This window comes from Bos indicus, chromosome X (assembly GCF_029378745.1).
Source record: "Bos indicus isolate NIAB-ARS_2022 breed Sahiwal x Tharparkar chromosome X, NIAB-ARS_B.indTharparkar_mat_pri_1.0, whole genome shotgun sequence".
Lineage (NCBI taxonomy): Eukaryota > Metazoa > Chordata > Mammalia > Artiodactyla > Bovidae > Bos > Bos indicus.
The window spans coordinates 37,707,311-37,722,057 of record NC_091789.1 but is presented as its reverse complement, the minus strand read 5'-3'; the positions used below and the strand labels follow the sequence as shown (position 1 = coordinate 37,722,057).

General features: G+C 40.0%; 1 pseudogene; it reads right to left on the bottom strand.

The window, feature by feature from the left end:
• Nucleotides 1-462: 462 nt before the first annotated feature.
• On the bottom strand, nucleotides 463-1,829 carry LOC139180988 (large ribosomal subunit protein uL4 pseudogene; annotated as a pseudogene).
• Nucleotides 1,830-14,747: the final 12,918 nt, after the last annotated feature.

Below are 14,747 nucleotides of genomic sequence, written 5' to 3'. Positions count from 1 at the left end.
TCTATAATGTATTTCCATAAGGTTACACCAAGTATGCCTGCCTCTCACCAGTAATTCTTCTGGTGTGGTGTCAATTAGCTTTTGAATCTCTCCAAGATCCTTCCTTTCCACCTTCTGTGCCACCCAAGATGGCAAGAGCAAGGGCCTCCTCCTCCGCCCCAGTGTGGAGACGTGAGAATGAAGATAAATTTGCATTTAATGAATAATAAATAATCATTATGCCATACACTTAATAAACTTATCTGCTGGGGGCACATGTCTTCATATGAAAATCTAATTACTGTATGACAAGAACTGTGTAGACTTTTTTCTATCATCATTGCCCAGTGGTTCATTGTGTAGAACATTATATGCAAGACTTGTACTGAAGTGGGCAGCCCATCCTGACATAAGTGTGAAGTGACTGATATTTAATATAAATTTTTTTTCATGTTTCTCATTGCCTCTTTGTTCAGGTCTTTATTCAAAATTAGCTGTCCAAAATGATTTGGCATTTATGGAATAAACAAATTTAAGTTTATGCAGCAGCCTTCTTTTCCTCTGAGGTGGGTTTCTTTTCTATGGGCTTCTTTTCAGCTGCTGGTTTCTTGGTCCTTGCAGCCTCTTTTCCTACCACAGGCTTCTTCAGCTTCTTATCACCAACAGCCTTCTTTTCTTTGTTTCCCACCACATGCTTCTTGCCCTGAACCCCCTTCTGATCTGATTTGGCTTCTAGTGCTGCTGCTGCATTATCCATGCGGATTTTGTGGTTATTGGCCTGTCGAAGAATGGTGTTCCAGTGCATGGTCTTTGCATATGGGTTAAGCTTCAACATGATTCTCAGGTTTTTCAGTGGATTCTTCTTCAGGACTCTGCAATGAATCTTCTTGTGTGATGCTCGGAGTGCTCTTTGGATTTCTGGGCTTTTCAAGATTCTGCTAAGGTCTGTATTGAGCATCTTGTGCATGAGGAGGTTGTAGTTACTCTTGAGGGAGGCTGCTTTATGCCAAGTGCCATACAGCTCATCTAACTTTTGGAAAGCACTTTCAGTCCAAATGCAGAAACGTCCCACATGACCACCAGGAGCAAGTTTCAAAATGTTCAGCTTGCTTACTAAATTAAGCAGAGTAATTCCAGGGATGTTTCTGAAGGCCTTGATGATACCATTGTCCTCATTATAGGTGATACAGGGTCCCCTGTGCTGGATATGGCGATGGTTTCTCATTTTGCCTTTGCCAGGTCTCATTTGCTGAGAGGCATAGACCTTTTTAATATCATTCCAGGCCTTAAGTTTCTTCAGAAGCAAAACAGCCTCTTTGGTCTTCTTGTAGCCTTCAACTTTATCTTCCACCACCAAAGGAAGTTCAGGAACTTCCTCTATATGATGACCTTTAGACATGACCAGCACTGGTAAGGCTGAGGCAGCCAGTGCAGAGCAGATGGCGTATCGCTTCTGCGTTGTATTCACTCTGCGGTGCCAAAGTCGCCAGGTCTTGGTTGGTGCAAACATGCGGCCCCCACGACACATATTTCCAAAAACACCCTGACCAGAACGGTGAGTCCCGCCACCTTGAACCCTGGGAATTCGAGCCACAGCTCTGCTGGTACCTCAAGACTCAGCACTGGTTTGATGACCTGCTAATTCACTGACAGCATAGGGCTGTCTGTTGTTTTTGCACAAGTTGATGTGAACAAAGTTAACAATATCGGGTCGAATGGGAGCCTTGAACACAGCAGGCAAAGTGACATTTTTGCCAGAGGACTCCCCCTTTTCAGAGTACACTGATATCAGTGGACGAGCACACGCCATGGTGGGGAGAGGAGAAGGCCATGCTCCTCTCAACCCGGCGACTCCCACAGGAAAAGCTTAATATAAAATTAATGTGCTAGTTGGCTTACTATTTTATAACTTTGCTTTCAAAGAATTATATTACTGTACAGTATAGCTTTCTTGCAACTGGAGAAAGTTGTGTATAAGCCTATAATCACAGGGAAGTGATCTTTATTTATTTTTTTATTGAATGATTTTTTTAATTTTTTAAAATATAAATTTATTTATTTTCACTGGAGGCCAATTACTTTATAATATTGTATTGGTTTTGCCATACATCAACATGAATCTGCCACGGGTGTACATGTCCTCTCCATCCTGAACCCCTCTCCCACCTCCCTCCCCATACCATACCTCTGGGTCATCCCAGTGCATCAGCCCCAAGCATCCTGTATCAGGTATCGAACCTGGACTGGCAATGCGTTTCACATAGGATATTATACATGTTTCAATGCCATTCTCCAAAATCATCCCATCCTTGCCCTCTCCCACAGAGACCAAAAGACTGTTCTATACATCTGTGTCTCTTTTGCTGTCTCGCATTCAGGGTTATAGTTACCATCTTTCTAAATTCCATATTTATGCATTCAGTTCAGTTCAGTTCAGTCACTCAGTTCTGTCCGACTCTTTGTGACCCCATGAATCACAGCATACCAGGCCTCCCTGGCCATCACCAACTCCCGGAGTTCACTCAGACTCACGTCCATCGAGTCAGTGATGCTATCCAGCCATCTCATCCTCTGTTGTCCCCTTCTCCTTCTGCCCCCAATCCCTCCCAGCATCAGAGTCTTTTCCAATGAGTCAACTCGTCGCATGAGGTGGCCAAAGTACTGGAGTTTCAGCTTCAGCATCATTCCTTCCAAAGAAATCCCAGGGCTGATCTCCTTCAGAATGGACTGGTTGGATCTCCTTGCAGTCCAAGGGACTCTCAAGAGTCTTCTCCAACACCACAGTTTAAAAGCATCAATTCTTTGGCGCTCAGCCTTCTTCACAGTCCAACTCTCACATCCATACATGACCACAGGAAAAACCATAGCCTTGACTAGATGGACCTTTGTTGGCAAAGTAATGTCTCTGCTTTTTAAGATGCTATCTAGGTTGGTCATAACTTTCCTTCCAAGGAGTAAGTGTCTTTTAATTTCATGGCTGCAGTCACCATCTGCAGTGATTTTGGAGCCCAAAAAACAAAGTCTGACACTGTTTCCCCATCTATTTCCCATGAAGTGATGGGACCGGATGCCATGATCTTCGTTTTCTGAATGTTGAGCTTTAAGCCAACTTTTTCACTCTCCACTTTCACTTTCATCAAGAGGCTTTTGAGTTCCTCTTCACTTTCTGCCATAAGGGTGGTGTCATCTGCATATCTGAGGTTATTGATATTTCTCCCGGCAATCTTGATTCCAGCTTGTTTTTCTTCCAGTCCAGCATTTCTCATGATGTACTCTGCATATAAGTTAAATAATCAGGGTGACAATATACAGCCTTGACGTACTCCTTTTCCTATTTGGAACCAGCCTGTTGTTCCATGTCCAGTTCTAACTGTTGCTTCCTGACCAGCATACAGATTTCTCAAGAGGCAGGTCAGGTGGTCTGGTATTCCCATCTCTTTCAGAATTTTCCACAGTTGATTGTGATCCACACAGTCAAAGGCTTTGGCATAGTCAATAAAGCAGAAATGGATGTTTTTCTGGAACTCTCTTGCTTTTTCCATGATCCTTGTGGCAATTTGATCTCTGGTTCCCCTGCCTTTTCTGAAACCAGCTTGAACATCTGGAATTTCACGGTTCATGTATTGCTGAAGCCAGGCTTGGAGAATTTTGAGCATTACTTTACTAGCATATGAGATGAGTGCAATTGTGTGGTAGTTTGAGCATTCTTCGGCATTGCCTTTCTTTGGGATTGGAATGAAAACTGACCTTTTCCAGTCCTGTGGCCACTGCTGAGTTTTGCAAATTTGCTGGCATATTGAGTGCAGCACTTTCACAGCATCATCTTTCAGGATTTGAAATAGGTCAACTGGAATTCCATCACCTCCACTAGCTTTGTTCATAGTGATGCTTTCTAAGGCCCACTTGACTTCACATTCCAGGATGTCTGGCTCTAGGTCAGTGATCACACCATCATGATTAGCTGGGTTGTGAAGATCTTTTTTGTACAGTTCTTCTGTGTATTCTTGCCACCTCTCCTTAATATCTTTTGCTTCTGTTAGGTCCATACCATTTCTGTCCTTTATCTAGCCCATCTTTGCAGGAAATATTCCCTTGGTATCTCTAATTTTCTTGAAGAGATCTCTAGTCTTTCCCATTATGTTGTTTTCCTCTATTTCTTTGCATTGATCACTGAAGAAGGCTTTCTTATCTCTTCTTGCTATTCTTTGGAACTCTGCATTCAGATGTTTATATCTTTCCTTTTCTCCTTTGCTTTTGGCTTCTCTTCTTTTCACAGCTATTTGTAAGGCCTCCCCAGACAGCCATTTTGCTTTTTTGCATTTCTTTTCCATGGGGATGATCTTGATCCCTGTCTCCTGTACAATGTCACGAACCTCAGTCCATAGTTCATCAGGCACTCTATCTATCAGATCTAGTCCCTTAAATCTATTTCTCACTTCCACTGTATAATCATAAGGGGTTTGATTTAGGTAATACCTGAATGGTCTAGTGGTTTTCCCTACTTTATTCAATTTCAGTCTGAATTTGGCAATAAGGAGTTAGTATACTGTATTGGTGTTTTTCTTTCTGGCTTACTTCACTCTGTATAATAGGCTCCAGTTTCATCCACCTCATTAGAACTGATTCAAATGTATTATTTTTAATGGCTGAGTAATATTCCATTGTGTATATGTACCACAGCTTTCTTATCCATTTATCTGCTTATGGACATCTTGGTTGCTTCCACATTCTGGCTATTATAAACAGTGCTGCAATGAACGTTGGGGTACACCTGTCTCTGTCAATTCTGGTTTCCTCAGTGTGTATGCCCAGCAGTGGGATTGTTTGGTCATAAGGCAGTTCTATTTCCAGTTTTTTAAAGGGATCTCCACACTGTTCTCCATAGTGGCTGTACTAGTTTGCATTCCCACCAACAATGTAAGAGGGTTCCCCTTTCTCCACACCCTCTCCAGAATTTATTGCTTGTAGACTTTTGGATAGCAGCCATTCTGACTGGCGTGAAATGGTACCTCATTGTCGTTTTGATTTGCATTTCTCTGATAATGAGTGATGTTGAGCATGTTTTCATGTGTTTGTTAGCCATCTGTATGTCTTCTTTGGAGAAATGTCTGTTTAGTTCTTTGACCCATTTTTTTGATTGGGTCGTTTATTTTTCTGGAATTGAGCTGCAGGAGTTGCTTGTGTATTTTTGAGATTAGTTGTTTGTCAGTTGCTTCATTTGCTATTATTTTCTCCCATTCTGAAGGCTGTCTTTTCACCTTGCTTATAGTTTCCTTTGTTGTGAAGAAACTTTTAATTTTAATTAGGTCCCATTTGTTTATTTTTGCTTTTATTTCCAATATTCTGGGAGGTGGGTCACAGAGGATCCTGCTGTGATTTATGTCGGAGAGTGTTTTGCCTATGTTCTCCTCTAAGAGTTTTATAGTTTCTGGTCTTACATTTAGATCTTTAATCCATTTTGAGTTTATTTTTGTGTATGGTGTTAGAAAGTATTCTAGTTTCATTCTTTTCCAAGTGGTTGACCAGTTTTCCCAGCACCACTTGTTAAAGAGATTGTCTTTTCTCCATAGTATATTCCTTCCTCCATTGTCAAAGATAAGGTGTCCATAGGTGCGTGGCTTTATCTCTGGGCTTTCTATTTTGTTCCAGTGATCTATATTTCTGTCTTTGTGCCAGTACCATACTGTCTTGATGACGGTGGCTTTGTAGGAGAGCCTGAAGTCAGGCAGGTTGATTCAAGAAGTTCCATTCTTCTTTCTCAAGATTGCTTTGGTATTCGAGTTTTTTTGTATTTCCATACAAATTGTGAAATTATTTGTTCTAGCTCTGTGAAGAATACCATTGGTAGCTTGATAGGTATTGCATTGAATCTATAGATTGCTTTGGGTAATATACTCATTTTCACTATATTGATTCTTGCGATCCATGAACATGGTATATTTCTCCATCTATTAGTGTCCTCTTTGATTTCTTTCACCAGTGTTTTATAGTTTTCTATATATAGGTCTTTAGTTTCTTTAGGTAGATATATTCCTAAGTAGTTTATTCTTTTCGTTGCAATGGTTGAGAGGGTAACAGGCAGGAAGGCCAGGGGTCTCCAAATAGAGGAAATAGCCTGCAAGTGTCAGACATTTTTATCTCTCTTAAGGGGCTGGAGGAAACAAACTAGCAATATTTTTTCCTTCTCTATACAAATTTAAAGGGAGGTTTCTCTTAAAATACTGTGTTGCCATAATGACACCTGGTTTCACCTGAAGTTAGCTATTCTTGAGCCTAGAGATAACCAATGCCTTTTTCTTATGGAAATGTTTGTCTTAAGCTATGCTAATGTACTACGCCTTTACCCCAAACTCTGTCTCCAAGTCGGTTCCGCCTCTTGGCCCAGAACCTACTTGACAAACCAGTATGTTATACTCAGATATTGTTCCCCTAATCTATGTAAATGAAACTATTTGTATGGTGATCTGCCCTTCTTCAAGATTCAAGTTAATCGTTTTATGGCCCAGGATAAACCATTTGGTGCCAAGATTATCCCAAAATGCATCTTATGGGTGAGGGGCTTGGTGCCATTCTGAATTTTAAGACATTCCTTTCTTTCATTAACAGACTGCTAGTGACTATATAACATCCAGCTAAAGACTAGCAGGGGGGTACTCTTTCTACCCCCTTCTGATGCCTATGTCAGAAGCTTTCTCTATCTCCTTTATACTTTAATAAAACTTTATTACACAAAAGCTCTGAGCGATCAAGCCTCGTCTCTGGCCCCGGATTGAATTCTTCTCCTCCGGGGGCCAAGAATCCTGGTGTATTCACGTGATTCAACTGGTGAACAGAATTGTTTCTTTAATTTCTCTTTCTATTTTCTCATTATTAGTGTATAGGAATGCAAGGGATTTCTGTGTGTTGATTTTATATCCTACAAATTTACTATGTTCATTGATTAGCTCTATTAATTTTCTGCTGGAGTCTTTAGGGTTTTCTATGTAGAAGATCATGTCATCTGCAAACAATGTGAGTTTTACTTCTTCTTTTACAGTTTGGATTCCTTTTATTTCTTTTTCTGCTCTGATTGCTGTGGCCAAAACTTCCAAAATTATGTTGAATAGTAGTGGTCAGAGTGGGCACCCTTGTCTTGTTCCTGACTTTAGGGGAAATGCTTTCAATTTTTCACCATTGAGGATAATGTTTGCTGTGGGTTTTTCATATACAGCTTTTATAATGTTGAGGTATGTTCCTTCTATTCCTTCTTTCTGGAGACTTTTTATCATAAATGGATGTTGAATTTTGTCAAAGGCTTTCTCTGCATCTATTGAGATAATCATATGGCTTTTATTTTTCAGTTTGTTCAGTTCAGTTCAGTTCAGTTGCTCAGTCGTGTCCAACTCTTTGCAACCCCATGAATTGCAGCACGCCAGGCCTCCCTGTCCATCACCAACTCCCGGAGTTCACTCAGACTCACGTCCATCGAGTCAGTGATGCCATGCAGCCATCTCATCCTCTGTCTTCCCCTTCTCCTCCTGCCCCCAATCCCTCCCAGCATCAGAGTCTTTTCCATTGAGTCAACTCTTTGCATGAGGTGGCCAAAGTACTGAAGTTTCAGCTTTAGCATCATTCTTTCCAAAGAAATTCCAGGGCTGATCTCCTTTAGAATGGACTGGTTGGATCTCCTTGCAGTCCAACGGACTCCCAAAAGTCTTCTCCAACCCCACAGTTCAAAATGTTTGTTAATGTGGTGTATTACATTGATTGATTTGCGGATATTGAAGAATCCTTGCATCCCCGGGATAAAGCCCACTTGATCATGATGTATGATCTTTTAATGTGTTGTTGGATTCTGATTCCTATAATTTTGTTAAGGATTTTTACATCTATGTTCATCAGTGATATTGGCCTGTAGTTTGCTTTTTTTTTTTTTTTTTGAATCTTTGTCAGGTTTTGGTATTAGGGTGATGGTGGCCTCATAGAATGAGTTTGGAAGTTTACCTTCCTCTGCAACTTTCTGGAAGAGTTTGAGTAGGATAGGTGTTAGCTCTTTTCTAACTTTTTGGTAGAATTCAGCTGTGAAGCTGTCTGGTCCTGGGCTTTTGTTTGCTAGAAGATTTCTGATTACAGTTTCAATTTCTGTGCTTTTGATGGATCTGTTAAGATTTTCCATTTCTTCCTGGTTAGTTTTGGAAAGTTGTACTTTTCTAAGAATTTGTCCATTTCTTCCAAGTTGTCCATTTTATTGGCATATAGTTGCTGATAGTAATCTCTTAGGATCCTTTGTATTTCTGTATTGTCTGTTGTGATCTCTCCATTTTCATTTCTAATTTTATTGATTGGATTTTTCTCCCTTTGTTTCTTCATGAGTCTGGCTAATGGTTTGTCAATTTTATTTATGTTCTCAAAGAACCAGCTTTTGGCTTTGTTGATTTTTGCTATGGTCTCTTTTGTTTCTTTTGCATTTATTTCTGCCCTAATTTTTAAGATTTCTTTCCTTCTACTAACCCTGGGGTTCTTCATTTCTTCCTTTTCTAGTTGCTTTAGGTGTAGAGTTAGGTTATTTATTTGACTTTTCTCTTGTTTCTTGAGGTATGCCTGTATTGCTATGAACCTTCCCCTTAGCACTGCTTTTACAGTATTCCACAGGCTTTGGATTGTTGTGTTTTCATTTTCATTCGTTTCTATGCATATTTTGATTTCTTTTTTGATTTCTTCTGTGATTTACTGGTTATTCAGCAGTGTGTTGTTCAGCCTCCATATGTTGGAATTTTTAATAGTTTTTCTCCTGTAATTGACATCTAATCTTACTGCATTGTGGTCAGAAAAGATGCTTGGAATGATTTCAATTTTTTTGAATTTACCAAGGCTAGATTTATGGCCCAGGATGTGATCTACCCTGGAGAAGGTTCTGTGTGTGCTTGAGAAAAAGGTGAAGTTCATTGTTGTTGGGTGAAATGTCCTATAGATATCAATTAGGTCTAATTGGTCTATTGTATAATTTAAAGTTTGTGTTTCCTTCTTAATTTTCTGTTTAGTTGATCTATCCATAGGTGTGAATGGGGTATTAAAGTTTCCCACTATTATTGTGTTATTGTTAATTTCCCCTTTCATACTTCTTAGCATTTTTCTTACACATTGCGGTGCTCTTATGTTGGGTGCATATATATTTATAATTGTTATATCTTCTTCTTGGATTGATCCTTTGATCATTATGTAGTGTCCTTCTTTGACTCTTTTCACAGCCTTTCTTTTAAAGTCTATTTTATCTGATATGAGTATTGCTACTCCTGCTTTCTTTTGGTCTCTATTTGCATGGAATATCTTTTTCCAGCCCTTCACTTTCAGTCTGTATGTGTCCCTTGTTTTGAGGTGGGTCTCCTGTAGACAACATATATAGGGGTCTTGTTTTTGTACCCATTCATCCAGTCTTTGTCTATTGGTTGAGGCATTCAACCCATTTACATTTAAGGTAATTACTGATAAGTATGATCCCGTTGCCATTTACTTTATTGTTTTGGGTTCGAGTTTATACACCCTTTTTGTTTTTCCTGTCTAGAGAAGATCCTTTAGCATTTGTTGGAGAGCTGATTTGGTGGTGTTTGAGACCTAAATCAAATCCCTTATGATTATACAGTGGAAGTGAGAAATAGATTTAAGGGCCTAGATCTGACAGATAGAGTGCCTGATGAACTATGGACTGAGGTTCGTGACATTGTACAGGAGACAGGGATCAAGACCATCCCCATGGAAAAGAAATGCAAAAAAGCAAAATGGCTGTCTGGGGAGGCCTTACAAATAGCTGTGAAAAGAAGAGAAGCCAAAAGCAAAGGAGAAAAGGAAAGATATAGGCATCTGAATGCAGAGTTCCAAAGAATAGCTAGAAGAGATAAGAAAGCCTTCTTCAGTAATCAATGCAAAGAAATAGAGGAAAACAACAGAATGGGAAAGACTAGGGATCTCTTCAAGAAAATCAGAGATACCAAAGGAACATTTCGTGCAAAGATGGGCTCGATAAAGGACAGAAATGGTGTGGACCTAACAGAAGCAGAAGATATTAAGAAGAGATGGCAAGAATACACAGAAGAACTGTATAAAAAAGATCTTCACGACCGAGATAATCACGATGGTGTGATCATTGACCTAGAGCCAGACATCCTGGAATGTGAAGTCAAGTGGGCCTTAGGAAGCATCATTACGAACAAAGCTAGTGGAGGTGATGGAATTCCAGTTGAGCTATTCCAAATCCCGAAAGATGATGCTGTGAAAGTGCTGCACTCAATATGCCAGCAAATTTGCAAAACTCAGCAGTGGCCACAGGACTGGAAAAGGTCAGTTTTCATTCCAATCCCAAAGAAAGGCAATGCCAAAGAATGCTCAAACTACCGCACAATTGCACTCATCTCACACACTAGTAAAGTAATGCTCAAAATTCTCCAAGCCAGGCTTCAGCAATTTGTGAACCGTGAACTTCCTGATGTCCAAGCTGGTTTTAGAAAAGGCAGAGGAACCAGAGATCAAGTTGCCAACATCCACTGGATCATACAAAAAGCAAGAGAATTCCAGAAAAACATCTATTTCTGCTTTATTGACTATGCCAAAGCCTTTGACTGTGTGGATCACAATAAACTTTGGAAAATTCTGAAAGAGATGGGAATACCAGACCACCTGATCTGCCTCTTGAGAAATCTGTATGCAGGTCAGGAAGCAACAGTTAGAACTGGACATGGAACAACAGACTGGTTCCAAATAGGAAAAGGAGTTCGTCAAGGCTGTATATTGTCACGCTGTTTATTTAACTTCTATGCAGAGTACATCATGAGAAAGGCTGAGCTGAAAGAAACACAAACTGGAATCCAGATTGCCGGGAGAAATATCAATAGACTCAGATATGCAGATGACACCACACTTATGGCAGAAAGTGAAGAGGAACTCAAAAGCCTCTTGATGAAAGTGAAAGTGGAGAGTGAAAAAGTTGGCTTAAAGCTCAACATTCAGAAAACGAAGATTATGGTATCCGGTCCCATCACTTCATGGGAAATAGATGGGGAAACAGTGGAAACAGTGTCAGACTTTATTTTTCTGGGCTCCAAAATCACTGCAGATGGTGACTGCAGCCATGAAATTAAAAGACACTTACTCCTTGGAAGGAAGGTTATGACCAACCTAGATAGCATCTTCAAAAGCAGAGACATTACTTTGCCAACAAAGATTCGTCTAGTCAAGGCTATGGTTTTTCCTGTGGTCATGTATGGATGTGAGAGTTGGACTGTGAAGAAGGCTGAGCGCCGAAGAATTGATGCTTTTGAACTGTGGTGTTGGAGAAGACTCTTGAGAGTCCCTTGGACTGCAAGGAGATCCAACCAGTCCATTCTGAAGGAGATCAGCCCTGGGATTTCTTTGGAAGGAATGATGCTAAAGCTGAAACTCCAGTACTTTGGCCACTTCCTGCGAAGAGTTGACTCATTGGAAAAAACTCTGATGCTGGGAGGAATTAGGGGCAGGAGGAGAAAGGGACGACAGAGGATAAGATGGCTGGATGGCATCACTGACTCGATGGACGTGAGTCTGAGTGAACTCTGGGAGTTGGTGATGGGCAGGGAGGCCTGGGGTGCTGCAATTCATGGGGTCACAAAGAGTTGGACACGACTGAACGACTGATCTGATCTGGGTACAGTAATCTGGGGTGTAGATTATTTTCTTTCATCACTTTAAGTATGTCCTGCCATTCCATCCTGGCCTGAAGAGTTTCTATTGAAAGATCAGCTGTTATCCTTATGGGAATCCCCTTGTGTGTTATTTGTTGTTTTTCCCTTGCTGCTTTTGATATATATTCTTTGTGTTTGATCTTTGTTAATGTGATTAATATGTGTCTTGGGGTGTTTCACCTTGGGTTTATCCTGTTTGGGACTTTCTTGGTTTCTTGGACTTGGGTGATTATTTCCTTCCTCATTTTAGGGACGTTTTCAATTATTATCTCCTCAAATATTTTCTCATGGTGTTTCTTTTTGTCTTCTTCTTCTGGGACTCCTATGATTCGAATGTTGGGGCGTTTAACATTGTCCCAGAGGTCTCTGAGATTGTCCTCATTTCTTTTAATTCGTTTTTCTTTTTTCCTCTCTTCTTCATTTATTTCTACCATTCTATCTTCTATCTCACTTATCCTATCTTCTGCCTCCATTATTCTACTGTTGGTTCCCTCCAGAGTGTTTTTGATATCATTTATTGCATTATTTATTATGTATTGACTCTTTTTTATTTCTTCTAGGTACTTGTTAAACCTTTCTTGCCTCTTCTCAGTCCTTGCCTCCAGGCTATTTATCTGTGATTCCATTTTGTTTTCAATATTTTGGATCATTTTCACTATCATTATTCAGAATTATTTATCAGGTAGATGCCCTATCCCTTCCTCTTTTGTTTGGTTTGATGGGCATTTATCCTGTTCCTTTACCTGTTGGCTATTCCTCTGTCTCTTCATCTTGTTTATATTGCTGTGTTTGGGGTGGCCTTTCGGTATTCTGGCAGTTTGTGGAGTTCTTTTATTGTGGAGGTTCCTCACTGTGGGTGGGGTTGTATGGGTGACTTGTCAAGGTTTCCTGGTTAGGGAAGCTTGTGTCGGTGTTCTGGTGGGTGGAGCTGGATTTCTTCTCTCTGGAGTGCAATGAAGTGTCCAGTAATGAGTTATGAGATGTCAATGGGTTTGGGGTGACTTTTGGCAGCCTGTATATTGAAGCTCAGGGCTATGTTGCTGTGTTGCTGGAGAATTTGCGTGGTATGTCTTGCTCTAGAACTTGTTGGCCCTTGGGTGGTGCTTGGTTTCAGATGAGCTCCTGTGGATTAATGTTCCCTTGAGTCAGGAGTTCTCTGGTGTTCTCAGGATTTGTACTTAAGCCTCCTGCTTCTGGTTTTCAGTTGTATTTTCACAGTAACCTCAAGACTTCTCCATCTCCTTTCGAAGACAATGGGCTGCTTTTCTGGGTGCCTGATGTCCTCTGCTGGCATTCAGAAGTTGTTTTGTGGAATTTACTCAGCATTCAAATGTTCTTTTGATGAATTTGTGGGGGAGAAAGTGGTATCCCCGCCCTATTCCTCCGCCATCTTAGGACCACAGGAAGTGATCTTTTAAAAAATGTATCAGTGTTTCTAATACTGGCTGTAATCTTTTACACCATAGAATTTTTATAATGATTCGTTCCTTAGTGTATAGATAGGCTAAGTTACCATAAAGCAATCATATTACTGCTTCTACATTATCAAAGCATGAATTGTTATAGCTGTAAATAAATGTGTATTTCTCTTTAACATTGTCTTTCTTTTTAAATTACTTTTTATTGGGGAATAGTTGCTTTATGAGGTTGTGTTAGTTTTTTGCTGTACAGCAAAGTGAGTCAGTGCTGCTGCTGCTGCTTAATCACTTCAGTCATGTCTGACTCTGTGCGACCCTGTGCACTGCAGCCCACCAGGCTCCTCTCTCCAGGCAAGAATACTGGAGTGGGTTGCCATGCCCTCCTCCAGGGGATCTTCCTGACCCAGGGATTAAACTGGGATCTCCTGCATTGCAGGCAGATTCTATACTGCTGAGCCACCAGGGAAGCCTGAATCAGTGATATATATATATAAATATATAATCTCCACTCTTTTCTGGATTTCCTTCCCGTTTAGATCACCACAGAGGATTGAATAGAGTTCCCTGTGCTCTACAGTAGATTCTAATTAGTTATCCTATTTTACATATAGTATCAATAGTGTATATATGTCAACCCCAGCCTCCCAATTCATCCCACCCCTCCTTTTGTCTCCATGGTAACTGTAAGCTTGTTTTCTACAGTCTATGTTTCTATTTCTGCTTTACAAATAAGTTAATCTCTACCATTACACCATCTTTCATTTTTATGTCTAGTGTTAGTAATACAAATAACATTTATAGTGTTATATCAGATAATGCAATATTGATGTAGATACTGACATGCAGATGATTCATGTTATAAACAGACGATGTACACCGATGGTATTGATAAATGCAGTACAGTACTGTAAATGTATTTCCCCTTCATTATGGCTTTCTTAACAACATTTTGTTTTCTCTAACTCACTTTATTCTAAGAGCACTTTATGTATAAGTATGTAATACATATAACATACAAAATATGTGTTGATCAGCTTTTTATGTTATTGGTAAGGATTCCAGGCAAAAGTATTGCTATTTGGGGGAGTCAAAAGTTATACATGAATTATTAACTCCATGGGAGGTTGGATGCCTTAACCCCCATAATGCTATATGTTTATATATATATATATATATATATATATATATATATATGTATATATAATATAACATTAGAAAACAAACTAAAGAGCCTCTTGATAAAAGTGAAAGAGGAGAGTGAAAAAGTTGGCTTAAAACTCAACATTCAGAAAACTGAGATCATGGCATCTGGTTCCATCACTTCATGTCAAATAGATAGGGAAACAATGGAAACAGATACTTTATTTTCTTGGGCTCCAAAATCACTGCAGATGGTGACTGCAGCAATGAAATTAAGAGACAGTTTCTCCTTGGAAGAAAAGCTATGACCTACCTAGACAGCATATTAAAAAGCAGAGACATTACTTTGCCAACAAAGGTCCCTCTAGTCAAGGCTATGGTTTTTCCAGTAGTCATGTACCGATGTAAGAGTTGTACTATAAAGAAAGCCGAGGGCTGAAGAATTGATGCTTTTACACTGTGGTGTTGGAGAAGACTATTGAGAGTCCCTTGGACTGCAAGGAGACCCAACCAGTCCATC